The sequence below is a fragment of the Rhinoraja longicauda genome, chromosome 11 (genome assembly GCF_053455715.1).
Source record: "Rhinoraja longicauda isolate Sanriku21f chromosome 11, sRhiLon1.1, whole genome shotgun sequence".
NCBI lineage: Eukaryota > Metazoa > Chordata > Chondrichthyes > Rajiformes > Arhynchobatidae > Rhinoraja > Rhinoraja longicauda.
Genome location: NC_135963.1, coordinates 1,865,829 through 1,882,444, shown reverse-complemented (window position 1 = coordinate 1,882,444; position 16,616 = coordinate 1,865,829).

Here is a 16,616-nt window from a genome sequence, read left to right as displayed (position 1 = left end):
ATACATACATACGAACGCAGAGTTTTAGTATTATACTAGAAAAGAGGGCCCGTTGGGCCCGTCCCCACACCCCCCATTCTCTCCTCCCCAGCCCCACTCTTACTCTCCAAGTGTGCCCGTTGGGCCCGGAAAGAGGGCCCGTTGGGCCCGTCCCCACACCCCCATTCTCTCCTCCCCCAGCCCCACTCTTACTCTCCAAGTGTGCCCGTTGGGCCCGTCCTCCTGATCTGTGTATGTCAAGTGACCACTATAGCCTTCATTCTTTTTTTTTTTCCCTAATCAGATGTTTGTTTTTTTTTTCCCTAATCAGATGTGCAGTACTTTGGTCAACGTGGGTTGTTTTTAAATGTGCTATACAAATAAAACTGACTTGACTTGACTTGACTTGACTTGACTTGCAATAACAAAAAAGACTTCTTGGAAGCTTTTCGAAACAATGTAGCCGTCACAAGCTGAAAACTAAATCCTTGCTGAAACTAAATCCTTTTCTGGAAACTTTTGGAAACAAATGTAGCCCCTTGAAGAAAAGGGTTAGAAATGAAAAATTTAAACTTTAATATCTCTCTAGCTTTAAAAAGGTAGCTTCAATTTGAACGAAAGTACTTACAATAGTTGCCCAGGTTAATGGTGAATACGGCGGTACAAAAATCGTAGCGCTTTGGTGTACCGTCTAGGAGGAGTAGGGTTTGTAAGTAATCTTCCGTACATACACATATACATACATACATACGGAATGTTGGACCGCAGAGTTTTAGTATTATATAGACTAGGACCGAGTGGGCCCGTTGGGCCCGTCCTCGTAGGGTTTCCATTGTAACCGGGAGGGAGGAAAGGGGGAGGGTTGGGGAGGGAAGGGGGAGGGAGGAGGGGAGGGAGGGGGGGAGGGGAGGGGGGGAGGGGGGAGGGAGGGGGGTAGGGGAGGGAGGGGGGAGAGGGGGGGATGGGAGGGGGAGGGGAGGGGGGAAGGGAGGAGGGAAGGGGGGGAGGGAAAGGGAGGGAGGTGGGTAGGGGGAGGGAGGGAGGGGGACCTCCCCTTTTCCCAGTACCCCTCTTTCCCGTTGGGCCCGTCCTCGTAGGGTTTCCATTGTAACCGGGAGGAGGGGAGGGCGGGAAGGGGGAGGGAGGGAGGAGGGAGGTTTGGAGGGAGGAGGGGAGGGGAGGGAGGGGGGAGGGGAGGGAGGGGGTAGGGGGGGAGGGGGAGGGAGGGGGAGGGAGAGGGGAGGGGGAGGGGAAGGGGGGAGGGAGGGGGACCTCCCCTTTTCCCAGTACTCCTCTTTCCCCGTTGGGCCCGTCCTCGTAGGGTTTCAATTGTAACCGGGAGGGGGGGAGGGAGGGTGGAAGGAGGGGGGAGAGGGATGGAAGGGTGGAGGGAGGGGGGGAGGGATTGGGGAGGGAGGGAAGGAGGGAGGGGGGAGTTAGGGGGGAGGGGGGAGGGAGTTGGGGAGGGAGGGGGAGGAGGGGGGGAGGGAGTGGGGATGGAGGTGGGAAGGAGGGGGGATGAAGGGGTTGAGGGGGGAAGGGGGACCTCCCCGTTTTCCCAGTACCCCTCTTTCCCCGTTGGGCCTGTCCTCATAGGGTTTCCATTGTAACCGGGAGGGGGGGAGGGAGGGAGGAGGGAGGTGTGGAGGGAGGAGGGGAGGGGGAGGGAGGGGGGAGGGGAGGGGGGAAGGGGAGGGGGGAAGGGGAGGGGGAAGGGGGTAGGGGGAGGGGAGGGAGGGGGATCTCCCCTTTTCCCAGTACCCCTCTTTCCCCGTTGGGCTCGTCCCCGTAGGGTTTCCATTGTAACCGGGAGGGGGGGAGGGAGGGTGGAAGGAGGTGGGAGGGGGAGAGGGATGGAAGGGTGGAGGGAGGGAGCAGGGAGTGGGGGAGGTGGGATGGAGGGAAGGAGGGAGGGGGGGAGTTAGGGGCTGAGTGGTGATGGAGGTTGGGATTGAGGGGGGAGGGAGGGGGGGAGCGAGTGGGGATGGAGGTGGGAAGGAGGGGGGAGGAAGGGGTTGAGCGGGGAAGTGGAACCTCCCCTTTTCCCAGTACCCCTCTTTCCCCCACCACCAAGCCCCCTCCGCAACGACCCCTGTTGTCCCCCTCCCCAGTCCCCATTCTCAGACCCCCCCCCCCATTCTCTCTCTCCCCCAGACACACTCTCAGTGCTTTTTTCGAAACACTTGCCCGGTGGCCCACGAGCATAGGGGCCCAATGCTGATCTGTGTATGTTAAGTGACTTGCAATAAAAAAAAATACTTTAAAAAAAGATAAGTGCTTTTTAAGTGCTTGTTTTGAAACATTCGCGGTCACATAGTGCTTCTCACTGCGATCTGTTAGTGGTGCTTTTCGAAACAATGTAGCACCCATCTCAAACAAGCATTGGGAGGATGGGAGGGAGGGAAGGGGAGGGAGGGAGGAGAGAGGTGTGGAGGGAGGGGGGGAAGGGGAGGGGGGAACGGGGGGAAGGGGAGGGAGAGGGGAGGGAGGGGGGATGGGATGGGGGAAGGGGGAGGGAGGGGGACCTCCCCTTTTCCCAGTACCCCTCTTTCCCGTTGGGCCCGTCCCGTAGGGTTCCTTTGTAACCAGAAGGGGGGGAGGGAGGGTGGAAGGAGGGGGAGGGGGAGAGGGATGGAAGGGTGGAGGGAGGGGGGGAGGATGGAGGGAAGGAGGGAGGGGGGGGAGTTAGGGGAGGAGGGGTGAGGGAGGTGGGGAGGGAGTTGGGGAGGAGGGGGGGGAGGGAGTGGGGATGGAGGTGGGAAGGAGTGGGGAGGAAGGGGTTGAGGGGGGAAGGGGGGGAGGGAGGGAATAGGGGCCCCAAGCTGATCTGTGTATGTTAAGTGACTTGCACAACTTTAAAAAACTGGCAGTTGCTTTTCGCAACAATGTTGCAACCATCTCACACAAGCATTGTGACGTCACAAGCTGAAGACCTTGAAAAAAAGGTCAGAAAAAAAATTATGTAAATTTAAAGTAGTAAACACCCAATAGCAGCCGCTTGTCCATCGCGAGCTGATCTCTCATTGGTGCACGGGTGCCATTGTGACATCACGCGCTGAAGCCCCTTCAAGAAAAGGGTTAGAAATGAAAAATTTAAACTTTAATATCTCTCTAGCTTTAAAAAGGTAGCTTCAATTTGAACGAAAGTACTTACAATAGTTGCCCATGTTAATGGTGAATACGGCGGTACAAAAATCGTAGCGCTTTGGGTGTACCGTCTGGGAGGAGTAGGGTTTGGCCCCTTCAAGAAAAGTGTTAGAAATGAAAATTTAAACTTTAATATCTCTCTAGCTTTAAAAAGGTAGCTTCAATTTGAACGAAAGTACTTACAATAGTTGCCCAGGTTAATGGTGAATATGGCGGTACAAAAATCGTAGCGCTTTGGTGTACCGTCTGGGAGGAGCAGGGTTTGTAAGTTATGGACAGAAATCTTCGAATCTTCCGTATATACACACATACATACGGAATGTTGGACCGCAGAGTTTTAGTAGTATACTAGAAAAGAGGGCCCGTTGGGCCCGTCCCCACACCCCCCATTCTCACTCCCCCAGCCCCACTCTTACTCTCCAAGTGTGCCCGTTGGGCCCGGAAAAGAGGCCCGTTGGGCCCGTCCCCACACCCCCCATTCTCTCCTCCCCCAGCCCCACTCTTACTCTCCAAGTGTGCCCGTTGGGGAGGGCCCGTTGGCCCGTCCCCACACCCCCCATTCTCTCCTCCCCCAGCCCCACTCTTACTCTGTCCTCCTGATCTGTGTATGTCAAGTGACCACTAATAGCCTTCTTTTTTTTTTTTTTTCCTAATCAGATGTTTTGGGTTTTTTTCCTAATCAGATGTGCAGTACTTTGGTCAACGTGGGTTGTTTTAAATGTGCTATACAAATAAAAGTGACTTGACTTGACTTGACTTGACTTGCAATAACAAAAAAGACTTCTTGGAAGCTTTTCGAAACAATGTAGCCGCCGTCACAAGCTGAAAACTAAATCCTTGCTGAAAACTAAATCCTTTTTCTGTAAACTTTTGGAAACAAATGTAGCCCCTTGAAGAAAAGGGTTAGAAATGAAAATTTAAACTTTAATATCTCTCTAGCTTTAAAAAGGTAGCTTCAATTTGAACGAAAGTACTTACAATAGTTGCCCAGGTTAATGGTGAATACGGCGGTACAAAAAATCGTAGCGCTTTGGTGTACCGTCTAGGAGGAGTAGGGTTTGTAAGTAATCTTCCGTACATACACATATACATACATACATACGGAATGTTGGACCGCAGAGTTTTAGTATTATATAGATAGATAGATAGATAGATAGATAGATATAGATAGATAGATAGATATACACAAGATCTGACTTTTAATAAGATAGACTAGCACAAGTGTGCCCGTTGGGCCCGTCCTCGTAGGGTTTCCATTGTAACCGGGAGGGGAGTGGGGGGAGGGAAGGGGGAGGGAGGGAGGAGGGAGGTGTGGAGGGGGGAGGGAGGGGGGGAGGGGGAGGGGGGAGGGAGAGGGGAGGGAGGGAGGGGGGAGGGGAGGGGGAGGGAGAGGGGAGGGAGGGGGGTAGGGGGGGAGGGGGAGGGAGGTGGGAGGGAGGGGGGAGGGGAGGGGTTGAAGGGGGGAGGGAGGGGGACCTCCCATTTTCCCAGTACCCCTCTTTCCCCGTGGGCCCGTCCCGTAGGGTTTCCATTGTAACCGGAAGGGGTGGAGGGAGGGTGGAATGAGGGGGGACGGGGAGAGGGATGGAAGGGTGGAGGGAGGGGGAGGGATGGAGGGAAGGAGGGATGGGGGGAGTTAGGGTGGAGGGGTGAGGGAGGTTGGGAGGGATGGGGAGGGAGTTGGGGAGGAGTGGGGGAGGGATTGGGGATGGAGGTTGGAAGGAGGGTGGAGGAAGGGGTTGAGTGGGGAAGGGGAACCTCCCCTTTTCCCAGTACCCCTCTTTCCCCCACCATCAAACCGCCTCCGCAACGACCCCTGTTGTCCCTCTCCCAGTCCCCATTCTCAGACCCCCCCCCCATTCTCTCTCTCCCCAGACACACTCTAAATGCTTTTTTCGAAAGACCTGCCCCGGTGGCCCACGAGCATTGGGGCCCCATGCTGTTCTGTGTATGTTAAGTGACTCGCAAGAACAATAAACGTTACTTTAAAACAATTAGTACTTTTCTTGCAACATTCCCGGTGACTAAGTGCTTCTCACGGCGATATGTAAGTGCTCTTCGCGATATGTAAGTGCTCTTCGCAACAATGTCACACAAGCTGAAGACCTTGAAAAAAAAGGTCAGAAATAAAAAAATGTAAATTTAAAACCTCTGTAAAGAGTAGACACCCAATAGCAGCTGCTTGTCCATTGTGACGTCACACGCTGATTAACGCGGGGGGGGGAGGGGGGTCAGCTCGAGCTCATCTCACAGGGGCATTGTGACATCACACGCTGAAGACCAATAAATCAGTTAAAAAATGAGATGTCTAAACTTTAAAACCTCTGTAATTTAAAATATATACGACCAAATTAAATGAAAATATCACGGCCGGTTTTCCGGGAGATTGGCGATTCAGTCGGTACAAAACCCGTGGAGCGACGGATTACCGTTTTGCCGAAATCACTGATATATATAAACAAAAAAAATGAAACAAAAATATAAATATAACACAAGATCTGTTTTAATAGTATACTAGCACAAGTGTGCCCGTTGGGCCCGTCCTCGTAGGGTTTCCATTGTAACCGGGAGGGGAGTGGGGGGGAGGGAAAGGGGAGGGAGGGAGGAAGGGAGGGGGGGAGGGGGAGGGGGAGGGAGGGGGAGGGAGGAGGGGAGGGGAGGGGGGAGGGGAGGGGGAGGAGGGGGAGGAGGGGAGGGGAGGGGGGAGGGAGAGAGGATGGAGGGGGGTAGGGAGGGTGGAAAGGGGGAGGGAGGGGAACCTCCCCTTTTCCCAGTACCCCGCTTTCCCCGTTGGGCCCGTCCTCGTAGGGTTTCCATTTTTACCGGAGGGAGGGGAGGGAGGGAAGGGGGAGGGAGGGAGGAGGGAGGTGTGGAGGGAGGAGGGGAGGGGGAGCGGAGGGTTGGAGAGGGGAAGGGGGGGAGGGAGAGGGGACGGAGGGGGTAGGGGGAGGGGAGAAGGGGGAGGGGGAGAAGGGGGAGGGAGGGGGAACTCCCCTTTTCCCAGTACCCCTCTTTCCCTGTTGGGCCCGTCCTCGTAGGGTTTCCATTGTAACCGGGAGGGGAGTGGGGGGGAGGGAAGGGAGGAGGGAGGGGGGAGGGGAGGAGGGAGGGGGGGAGGGGAGGGGGAGGGAGTGGGGAGGGAGAGTGGAGGGAGGGGTTATGGGGAGGGGGAGGGAGGGGGGAAGGGGGGAGGGAGGGGGACCACCCATTTTCCCAGTACCCCTCTTTCCCCGTTGGGCCCGTCCTCGTAGGGTTTCCATTGTAACCGGGAGGCGGGGAGGGAGGGGGGAGGGAGGGAGGTGGGAGGTGTGGAGGGAGGAGGGGAGGGAAGGGGGGAAGGGAGGGGAAGAGGGGGAGGTGGAGGGAGAGGGGAAGGGAGGGGGACCTCCCCTTTTCCCAGTACCCCTCTTTCCCCGTTGGGCCTGTCCTCGTAGGGTTTCCATTGTAACCGGGAGGTGAGGAGGGAGGGGGGAGGGATGGAGGAGGGGAGGGGGATGGAGGGGGGGGAGGGGAGGGGGGAAGGGGTGGGAGGGGGATGGGGAAGGGGGGAGGTGGGAGGGAGGGGGCCTCTCCTTTTCCCAGTACCCCTCTTTCCCCGTTGGGCCCGTCCCCGAGGGGTGAGGGAGGTGGGGAGGGATGGGGAGGGAGTTGGGGAGGAGGGGGGGAGGGAGTGGGGATGGAGGTGGGAAGGAGTGGGGAGGAAGGGGTTGAGGGGGAAGGGGGACCTCCCCTTTCTTTTTCGTAACACTTGCCCCGGTGGCCCACGAGCATAGGGGCCCCATGCTGATCTGTGTATGTTAAGTGACTTGCAATTAAAAACACAACTTTAAAAAACAACCATTTGCTTTTCGCAACAATGTAGCCCAAGCATTGTGACGTCACAAGCTGAAGACCTTGGAAAAAAAAGGTTAAAAATTAAAAAATGTAAATTTGTAAAGAGCAGACACCCAATAGCAGCTGCTTGGCACAGGGGCATTGTGACATCACAATGAAGATTAATCCGCACCGCAGCGCCCCCTTCTGTCAAAACTTCGATAAATCAGGGGGGGCAGCGCTTTAAAACCTCTGTAACTTAAAAAATATATGACCAAATTAAATGAAAATATCGCGGCCGGTCAGACGAGAGGTTGGTGATCAAGGCGGTGCAAAAACCGTGACGCGACGGTTTACAGTTTTGCCGCAATCAGTGATACATACACAAACCCAGGATACAAACATATTTATAAACAAGAAGTGAGTTTTAATAGTATACTGGCACAAGTGTGCCCGTTGGGCCCGTCCTCGAAGGGTTTTCCATTGTAACCGGAGGGGAGTGGGGGGAGGGAAGGGGGAGGGTGGGGGGAGGTAAGGGGAGGGAGGGAGGAGGGGAGGGGAGGGGGGAAGGGGGGATGGGGGAGGGAGAGGGGAGGTAGGGAGGAGGGAGGGGGGAGGGAGGGAGGGAGGGGGGTAGGGGGGAGGGAGGGGGTAGGGGGGAGGGAGGGGGGGAGGAAGGGGGACCTCCCCTTTTCCCAGTACCCCTATTTCCCCGTTGGGCACGTCCTCGTAGGGTTTCCATTGTAACCGGGAGGAGGGGAGGGAGGGAAGGGGGAGGGAGGGAGGTGTGGAGGGAGGAGGGGAGGGGAGGGGGGAGGGGGGGAGGGAGGTAGGGGGGTAGGGAGGGGGAGGGGAGGGGGGAAGGGGGAAGGGGGAGGGAGGGGGAAGGGGGAGGGAGGGGGACCTCCACTTTTCCCAGTACCCCTATTTCCCCGTTGGGCACGTCCTCGTAGGGTTTCCATTGTAACCGGGAGGAGGGGAGGGAGGGAAGGGGGAGGGAGGGAGGTGTGGAGGGAGGAGGGGAGGGGAGGGGGGAGGGGGGGAGGGAGGGGGGTAGGGGGGTAGGGAGGGGGAGGGGAGGGGGAAGGGGGAAGGGGGAAGGGGGAGGGAGGGGGAAGGGGGAGGGAGGGGGACCTCCACTTTTCCCAGTACCCCTCTTTCCCCTTTGGGCCCGTCCTCGTAGGGTTTCCATTGTAACCGGGAGGGGAGTGGGGGGTAGGGAAGGGAGGAGGGAGGTGGGGAGGGGAGGGGGAGGGAGGGGTGGAGGGGAGGGGTGAAGGGGGGGAGGGGGGGAGGGGGGAAGGGGGGGAGGGGGGAGGGGAGGGAGGGGAGGGAGGGGGACCTCCCCTTTTCCCAGTACCCCTCTTTCCCCGTTGGGCCCGTCCCCGTAGGGTTTCCATTGTAACTGGGAGGCGGGGAGGGAGGGGGGAGGGAGGGAGGAGGGGAGGGGAGGGGGGGAGGGGAGGGGGGAAGGGGTGGGAGGGGAGGGGGGAAGGGGTGGGAGGGGAGGGGGGAAGGGGGAGTTGGAGGGAGGGGGGGAGGGGAAGGGGGGAGGGAGGGGTTGAGGGGGGAAGGGGGACCTCCCCTTTCTTTTTTCGAAACACTTGCCCCGGTGGCCCACGAGCATAGGGGCCCCATGCTGATCTGTGTATGTTAAATGACTTGCAATAAAAAACACAACTTTAAAAAAGAATCAGCTGCCTTTCGCAACAATGTTGCAACCATCTCACACAAGCATTGTGACGTCACAAGCTGAAGACCTTGGAAAAAAAAGGTTAAAAATAAAAAGATGTAAATTTGTAAAGAGCAGACACCCAATAGCAGCTGCTTGTCCATTGTGACATCACACGCTGAAGACTAAATCCGCACCGCAGCGCCCTCTATAGAAACTTCAATATGGGGGGGGGCAGCGCTTTAAAACCTCTGTAACTTTAAAAACATACGAACAAATTAAATGAAAATTTCACGGCCGGTCAGCCGGGAGGTTGGTGATCAAGGCGGTGCAAACCCCGTGGCGCCACGGTTTACCGTTTTGCCGGAATCACTGATACATACACAAATCCCGATACAAACCTACAAGATCTGAGTTTTAATAGTATACTAGACCAAGTGGGCCCGTTGGGCCCGTCCTCGTAGGGTTTCCATTGTAACCGGGAGGCGGGGAGGGAGGGGGGAGGGAGGGGGGAGGGGGACCACCTGTTTTCCCAGTAACCCTCTTTACCCGTTGTGGGATGGGAGGGGGGAGGGGAGGGGGAGGGAGAGGGGAGGGAGGGGGTAGGGGGGAGGGAGGGGGGAGGGAGGGAGGGGAGGGGGGAAGGGGGAGGGGGGAAGGGGAGAGGGAAGGGGGGGAGGGAGGAGGACCTCCCCTTTTCCCAGTACCCCTCTTTCCCCGTTGTGCCCGTCATTGTAGGGTTTCCATTGTAACCGGGAGGAGGGGAGGGAGGGAGGGAGGGAGGAGGGAGGAGGGGAGGGAGGGGGGAAGGGGAGGGCGGAAAGGGGGGAGGGGGGGAGGGGGGAGGGTTGAAAGAGCATCCCTCTCCCCATCAGAACTGCCTCCTCCATCGACTCCTTTAAGTCCAGGCTCAAAACCTATTTCTACTCCCTAGCTTTTGAGGCTAATTGAGGAGGTACGGTGAACTGTTTGGGAGGGGAGGGGAGGGGGAAGGGGGGAAGGAGGGGGACCTCCCCTTTTCCCAGTTCCCCTCTTTCCCCGTTGGGCCTGTCCTCGTAGGGTTTCCATTGTAACCGGGAGGACGGGAGGGAGGGAAGGGGGAGGGAGGGAGGAGGGAGGTGTGGAGGGAGGAGGGAGGTGTGGAGGGAGATGGGGAAGGAGGGGGGAGGGGAGGGGGTAGGGGGAGGGAGAGGGGAGGGAGGGAGGGGGGTAGGGGGAGGGAGGGGGAGGGGAGGGGGGAAGGGGGGAGGAGGGGGACCTCCCCTTTACCCAGTACCCCTCTTTCCCCGTTGGGCCCGTCCTCGTAGGGTTTCCATTGTAACCGGGAGGAGGGGAGGGAGGGAAGGGGGAGGGAGGGAGGAGGGAGGTGTGGAGGGAGGAGGGGAGGGGGAGGGAGGGGGGGAGGGGAGGGGGAAGGGGGGAGTGAGGGGGTAGGGGGAGGGAGGGGGGAGGGAGGGGTAGGGGGAGGGAGGGGGGAGGGAGGGGGAAGGGGGAGGGAGGGGGCTCTCCTCTTTTCCCAGTACCCCACTTTCCCCGTTGGGCCCGTCCTCGTAGGGATTCCATTGTAACCGGGAGGAGGGGAGGGAGGGAAGGGGGAGGGAGGGAGGAGGGAGGAGGGGAGGGAGGGGGGGGGAAGGGGAGGGCGGAAAGGGGGGGAGGGGGGAGGGGGGAGGGAGAGAGGGGGAGGGTGGAAAGAGCATCCCTCTCCCCATCAGAACTGCCCCCTCCATCGACTCCTTTAAGTCCAGGCTCAAAACCTATTTCTACTCCCTAGCGTCTGAGGCTCATTGAGGAGGCGCTGTGAACTGTTTGTGTGCTACTGTATGTTTCATTTTTTTCCTTAGTACCTAATCAGATGTACAGCACTTTGGTCAACGTGGGTTGTTTTTAAATGTGCTGTACAAATAAAATGGACTTGACTTGACAGCTCTTCGCAACAATGTAGCACAGGGGCATTGTGACGTCACACGCTGAATACCGCTGGGGGGGGAAGGGGGGTCAGCTCGAGTTCATCTCACAGGGGCATTGTGACATCACAATCCGCACCGCAGCGCCCCCCTTCTGTCAAAACTTCGATAAATCAGGGGGGGCAGCACTTTTAAACCTCTGTAACTTAAAAAATATGCGTCCGAATTAAATAAAAATATCAAAAATATCATTTTCCAGCAGCGAACCGCATGCTGATTAAGCCGGTACGGTTCACCGTTTTGCCGGAATTGCCGTATTCAGCCGACATCAGTGGAATATATATATATAGATACAACATCTGAGTTTTAATAGTATATAGATAGACTAGCACAAGTGTGCCCGTTGGGCCCGTCCTCGTAGGGTTTCCATTGTAACCGGGAGGGGAGTGGGGGGAGGGTAGGGGGAGGGAGGGAGGAGGGTGTTGTGGAGGGGGGAGGGGAGGGGGAGGGAGGGGGGAGGGGAGGGGGGAGGGGAGGGGGGAAGGGGGGGGAGGGGAGGGAGGGGGGTAGGGGGGAGGGGGAAGGGGAGGGAGGGGGAGGGGGGGACGGGGAGGGGGGGGAGGAAGGGGGGAGGGGTGGGGGAAGGGGGGAGGGAGGGGGACCTCCCCTTTTCCCAGTAACCCTCTTTCCCCGTTGGGCCCGTCCTCGTAGGGTTTCCATTGTAACCGGGAGGAGGGGAGGGAGGGAAGGGGGAGGGAGGGAGGAGGGAGGTGTGGAGGGAGGGGGGGAGGGGGAGGGGGAGGGGAGGGAGGGGACGGGGGAAGGGGGGAGGGAGAGGGGAGGGGAGGGGGGTTGGGGGGAGGGAGGGGGGAGGGAGGGGGAGGGGAGGGGGGAAGGGGAGAGAGGGGGACCTTCCCTTTTCCCAGTACCCCTCTTTCTCCGTTGGGCCCGTCCTCCTAGGGTTTCCATTGTAACCGGGAGGGGAGTGGGGGGAGGGAAGGGAGGAGGGAGGTGTGGAGGGGGGAGGGGGGGGGAAGGGGGGAGGGGGGAGGGAGAGAGGAGGGAGGGGGTAGGGGGAGGGGGAGGGAGGGGGACCACCCGTTTTCCCAGTACCCCTCTTTCCGCGTTGGGCCCGTCCTCGTAGGGTTTCCATTGTAACCGGGAGACGGGGAGGGAGGGGGGAGGGAGGGGGGAGGGAGGGAGGAGGGAGGTGTGGAGGGAGGAGGGGAGGGAAGGGGGGGAGGGGAGGGGGGAAGTGGGGGAAGGGGGGGAGGTGGAGGGAGGGGGGAAGGGGGGAGGGAGGGGGACCTCCCCTTTTCCCAGTACCCCTCTTTCCCCGTTGGGCCCGTCCTCGTAGAGTTCTCATTGTAACCGGGAGGCGGGGAGGGAGTGGGGAGGGAGGGGGGAGGGGAGGGTGATGGAGGGGGGGTGGGGAGGGAGGAAGGGGTGGGAGGGGAGGGGGAAGGGGGGGGAAGGGGGGACGTGGAGGGAGGGGGAGGGAGGGGGAAGGGGGGAGGGAGGCGGACCTCCCCTTTTCCCAGTACCCCTCTTTCCCTGTTGGGCCCGTCCTCGTAGGGTTTCCATTGTAACCGGGTGGCGGGGAGGGAGGAGGGGAGGGGATGGAGGGGTGGAGGGGAGGGGGAAGGGGTGGGAGGGGAGGGGGAAGGGGTAGGTGGAGGGAGGGGGAGGGAGGGGGAAGGGGGGAGGGACCTCCCCTTTTCCCAGTACCCCTCTTTCCCCGTTGGGCCCGTCCCCGAGGGGTGAGGGAGGTGGGGAGGGATGGGGAGGGAGTTGGGGAGGAGGGGGGGAGGGAGTGGAGATGGAGGTGGGAAGGAGTGGGGAGGAAGGGGTTGAGGGGGGAAGGGGGACCTCCCCTTTCTTTTTTCGAAACACTTGCCCCGGTGGCCCACGAGCATAGGGGCCCCATGCTGATCTGTGTATGTTAAGTGGCTTGCAATAAAAAACACAACTTTAAAAAACAATCAGTTGCTTTTCGCAACAATGTAGCACCAATCTCACACAAGCATTGTGACATCACAAGCTGAAGACCTTGAAAATAAAGGTTAAAAATAAAAAAATGTAAATTTGTAAAGAGTAGACAACCAATAGCAGCTGCTTGTCCATTGTGACGTCACACGCTGAAGACTAAATCCGCACCGCAGCGCCCCCTATAAAGCCTTCAATAAACCAGGAGGAGGAGTGCTTTAAAACATCTGTAACTTAAAAAATATACGACCAAATCAAATAAAAATATCACGGCCGGTCGACCGGGAGATTGTCGATTAAGGCGGTGAACCGTGGCGCTACGGTTTACCGTTTTTCAGAAATCACTGTTATGTACACGAAGCATGAAACATACGTAACATATATTCATAAGATCTGAGTTTTAGTAGTATACTAGCACAAGTGTGCTCGTTGGGCCCGTCCTCGTAGGGTTTCCATTGTAACCGGGAGGGGAGTGGGGGGGAGGGAAGGGGGAGGGAGGGAGGAGGGGAGGTGTAGATGGTGGAGGGGATGTGGAGGGAGGGGGGGAGGGGAGGGGGGAGTGGAGGGGGGAAGGGGGGAGGGCGGAGGGATAGGGGAGTGAGGGCGGTAGGGGGAGGGGGAGGGAGGGGGGATGGGAGGGGGGAAGGGGAGGGAGAGGGGAAGGAGGGGGGAGGGGGAGGGAGGGGGGAGGGGAGGGGGAAGAGTGGAGGGAGGCGGACCTCCCCTTTTCCCAGTACCCCTCTTTCCCCGTTGGGCCCGTCCTCGTAGGGTTTTCTATTGTAACCGGGAGGGGAGTGGGGGGGAGGGAAGGGAGGAGGGAGGTTTTGGAGGGGGGAGAGGAGGGGGAGGGAGGGGGGAGGGGGGAGGGAGAGGGGAGGGAGGGGGTAGGAGGGAGGTGGGAAGGGGGGAGGGAGGGGGACCACCCGTTTTCCCAACACCCCTCTTTCCCCGTTGGGCCCGTCCTCGTAGGGTTTCCATTGTAACCGGGAGGCGGGGAGGGAGGGGGAGGGAGGGAGGAGGGAGGTGTGGAGGGAGGAAGGGAGGGAAGGGGTGGAGGGGAGGGGGAAGGGGGGTAGGGGGGAAGGGGGGGAGGTGGAGGGAGGGGGGAAGGGGGAGGGAGGGGGAACTCCCCCTTTCCCAGTACACCTCTTTCCCCGTTGGGCCCGTCCTCGTAGGGTTTCCATTGTAACCGGGAGGCGGGGAGGGAGGGGGGAGGGAGGGGGGAAGGGGGGAGGGAGGGGGACCTCCCCTTTTCCCAGTACCCCTCTTTCCCCGTTGGGCCCGTCCCCGAGGGGTGAGGGAGGTGGTGAGGGATGTGGAGGGAGTTGGGGAGGAGGGGGGAGGGAGTGGGTGGAGGTGGGAAGGAGTGGGGAGGAAGGGGTTGAGGGGGGAAGGGGGACCTCCCCTTTCTTTTTTCCAAACACTTGCCCCGGTGGCCCACGAGCATAGGGGCCCCATGCTGATCTGTGTATGTTAAGTGACTTGCAATAAAAAACACATCTTTAAAAAACAATCAGTTGCTTTTCGCAACAATGTAGCACCCATCTCACACAAGCATTGTGACGTCACAAGCTGAAGACCTTCAAAAAAAAGGTTAAAAATAAAAAAATGTAAATTTGTAAAGAGTAGACACCCAATAGCAGCTGCTTGTCCATTGTGACGTCACACGGTGAATACCGCGGGGGGGGAAGGGGGGTCAGCTCGAGTTCATCTCACAGGGGCATTGTGACATCACAATGAAGATTAATCCGCACCGCAGCGCCCCCTTCTGTAAAACTTCGATAAATCAGGGGGGGCAGCGCTTTAAAACCTCTCTAACTTAAAAAACATGCGATCAAATTAAATGAAAATATCGCGGCCGGTCAGCCGGGAGGTTGGTGATCAAGGCGGTGCAAAAACCGTGGCGCGACGGTTTACCGTTTTGCCGAAATCACTGATAACTACCCAAACCCAACATACAAATATACTCATACATAAGAACTGAGTTTTAATAGATAGATAGATAGGTAGATAGATAGATCGATCGATAGATCGATAGATCGATAGATAGATCGATAGATAGATCGATAGATAGATCGATAGATCGATCGATAGATCGACAGATAGATAGACAGACAGACAGACAGATAGATAGATAGATAGATAGACAGACAGACAGATAGATAGATAGATAGATAGATAGATAGATAGATAGATAGATAGATAGATAGATAGATAGATAGATAGATAGATAGATAGATAGATAGATAGATAGATAGATAGATAGATAGATGGATGGATGGATGGATGGATGGATGGATGGATGGATGGATGGATGGATAGATAGATAGATAGATAGATAGATAGATAGATAGATAGATAGATAGATAGATAGATAGATAGATAGATAGATAGATAGATAGATAGATAGATAGATAGATAGATAGATAGATAGATAGATAGATAGATAGATAGATAGATATAGATAGATATAGATAGATAGATAGATAGAGATAGATAGATAGATAGATAGATAGATAGATAGATAGATAGATAGATAGATAGATAGATAGATAGATAGATAGATAGATAGATAGATAGATAGATAGATAGATAGATAGATAGATAGATAGATAGATAGATAGATAGATAGATAGATATAGATAGAGATAGATAGAGATAGATATAGAGATAGATATAGAGATAGATATAGAGATAGATAGATAGATAGATAGATAGATAGATAGATAGATAGATAGATAGATAGATAGATATAGATAGATAGATAGATAGATAGATAGATAGATAGATAGATAGATAGATAGATAGATAGATAGATAGATAGATAGATAGATAGATAGATAGATAGATAGATAGATAGATAGATAGATAGATAGATAGATAGATAGATAGATAGATAGATAGATAGATAGATAGATAGATAGATAGATAGATAGATAGATAGATTGATTGATTCTTATTGGTCTTATTGTTGAACTGCGGGTAATGTTTCATTTCACTACACATTTATGTGTATGTGACAAATAAACGACTATTGACTATTGACTATTGAAGGAAGCATGCAGGTACAGCAGGCAGTGAAGAAAGCCAATGGAATGTTGGACTTCAAATTTGAGGAAGGATATTCTTGCTATTGAGGGCGTGCAGCGTAGGTTTACTAGGATAATTCCCGGAATGGCGGGACTGTCATATGTTGAAAGACTGGAGTGACTTGGCTTGTATACACTGGAATTTAGAAGGATGAGAGGGGATCTTATCGAACTTCATGTGATCCTTGCTTTGCCTCCCTCTCCACCCCCCCCCCCCCTCCTAGTTCTCCGACCAGTCTGACAGTCCCTGATAACATTTTATCTCTGTTTGCTTTGTTGTTACCTTCTCCTAGCTAACAATGATCTATTCTACATTTTTCTTGATGTCATAGAAACATAGAAGATAGGTGCAGGAGGAGGTCATTTGGCCCTTCGAGCAGCACCACCATTCATTGTGATCATGGCTAATCATCCACAACATGTGGCGCAGCTGTAAGTTTTGGATGATAACAATAATAATAATATATTCCTTTATTCGTCCCAATAAATTGGAAATTTATAGTGTTACAGCAGCAAAGTAGATGGCAAGAGAGCAAGAGATCATTCATTATAAATAAAAGATACATAAATTGTCATCAGTTTTCTGTGTGTTCTTAGCTGTTATTGTTGACTCGTCTGCTGGGAGCAGTGCTGGGTGTGCAGTCTCTTTTTTGTATTTTTTTGTGGTTGTGTATTGTGTGTGGGGGGAGGAGGAATATAAAAATTGTCTCTTCTGAACGGAGACGCGTCATTTTTCTGGGTCTGGTTCGCAGAGCCAACGGACTGTACTCACTACATGCGAAGCTGGCTGTCATCGGAGGCTGTGGTGGCGCTGCGAGTGCGGCTGCAACTCGCCTTCGGAGGCTTCGGTGCGGGACATGTGGACGTCTGAAACTCGCAGGTGCCTGGGTGCGGGCCGACTTCGGGAGCTCCAGCAGCGTCTTCGCCCGCCCTGAATCGCGAGGTTTGGGTCGGCCCGCTGAGGACCTTTCTCCCTCCGGCAAGGCGTGGAATAGGCTGCAGGCGGGGGCTTCAATGTCGGGA